The sequence below is a fragment of the Lineus longissimus genome, chromosome 15, assembly GCF_910592395.1.
Source record: "Lineus longissimus chromosome 15, tnLinLong1.2, whole genome shotgun sequence".
Lineage (NCBI taxonomy): Eukaryota > Metazoa > Nemertea > Pilidiophora > Heteronemertea > Lineidae > Lineus > Lineus longissimus.
Genome location: NC_088322.1, coordinates 12288799 through 12290837, shown reverse-complemented (window position 1 = coordinate 12290837; position 2039 = coordinate 12288799).

Sequence of the window (2039 nt, the reverse complement as noted above, 5' to 3'; positions counted from 1 at the left end):
GCATGCAATCTGAATACAAATAACAAAAACTAGTTCATCAATTGACTCTGAAAATGAGTAAATTGATCTTCTTACCTGATAGACAGAATACACTCATGGGAAAACCCAATTTGATGCTACGTCGAGTTACATGTAGGGTGAGCAGTGTACCCTAAAACCACAGCCAATGATGCTCTCTTTAACCGCAGACCGGGAACAGGTGAACGAGCTTTTGCGAAAGTAAATTGTCCTTGTCCTCTCAGAAGAACTAGTCCTTATGCGTGTTCGATGACGGATTTTGATGAAGCACTGTGGGCTATTGAGCATAGGGTTCTTCGATCCCCTTTATGCTATCGTACCTGCATCTACCCCAGTGTCACTTGAACGCTGATGAAACTACCCGACCAGCTAAATTAACTCTGGTCCCAACTGTGAAATACATGTAGTAGGCATTTCGTGAATAAATTTGAGAAAAGCTATGAGCATATGTATGTTTTGAAGGAAGCCAATTCCATCATATACTCACTACTTTCAAGATACTGATGAAAAGAGAACCAGCCGTTTCGGACTTCACCGCCACACTCCATATCTTTATACGATGATCCGTACCAGCGCTCAAAAGCCTGTCACACCTGCTGATGGCGTGGTTACCACCATCGCCGATAGACACCTCTAGTAGCGTGACCTTGCCGCTGTGACCTTGAACCGATTTCTCCATGTTACTAGTTTCTGCATTAAGCAGTGAAATCTAGCAAGAAAAAAAAACGGTACAAAGTTTGGTGTTATTAAAAAGGAAGCGAAACTTCTGCAGTTATAGGGCTCCTGGCTCATTAACCGACCTACTATAAAGGCCTACATACCCGGGCCTACACATGACATGTACACCTAAGCTTCACCGCATGGCATTTTCTTACAACCAATAAAGATTCGAAAAAAAACTCGTTTACTTATTTACCAGAAAAAGCTTCTGATACACGTACCTTTCCGTCTTTCAATCCAGCAAACACTAAGGTCTCTGTAACTCGTTCCCCGTCGAATTCCCTATCCTAAAAATAGATAAATGTAAGAGTGAGAGACAGTATTATAAACGATTGGCAATACTTGGTCAAATATAGGCCTAAAACACAGAAGTACAATCATAAAGTCCTAAAACATGCTCATCGCCACACTGACCTACCGTCGCGGTTTCTCCAAGCCAAAATGACATCAGTCTTTTCTAAAGAGCTGTCATTGTACGGAAAGCAAGAGTCCCAAAACGGTTCCAATCTTTTTCAGTATTCCGGTACTTGGCAGACATCTTATCCGAAAGGCCGTCAGCGGTGGTCGTGGAGGTGTTTCATTGTAAAGATGATCGGACGTTTCATATCCGTATATAGGATCATTCATTCCCCTTTTACTCAGCATTTTGTTGACTAATGTATCTCTATCACTGAACCACTTAAACTCACCAAGTTGATCAGCGCGACGCTGAGGATTTCCTCATCATGGGTATGGGGCTCCAGTATCTGCCCGGCAATACAAGGATTGGTCGAGCAGTCGAATATCATTACTGTAAAACAGAAACGTAGACCATCATAGAAAGACCATGATAGAAAGATGAGGGACCGTCGCATCGTTTGGCAAGAACAGGCACAAAATCATTCCACAAACATGCCAGGACCGCCGAAGTCACACATGATGACTGAGCTGGCTTCATCCAACACCTGTCAGCCCCACATTCCGATAGCCATCTATTGATATATGATTCTATGGCTAAAGAAGTACACGTTATTTCTCACCTTCCCCACATTTCAGTACGACGAATAGCTTATTGCTCCTCCTGTCGTAGACGTAGTTTGTCCACACCTCGGTGGTGTTCATTGGGTAGATGATCGTGATAAGGGCACCTGTAACGGGGGACAGGATACGGACTCCACCATCCTAAAAATGTGATGAGAGTCAAAATTAATGAGCTAAATCGTGAGGAAGTAACTTCTCCTCCGGTTGCTCATGTTCGATGCCACTACACTAATGGGTGCAGGTGACTTGTGATGGTCCTCATGCCAAAGGGGAGAAGCCCA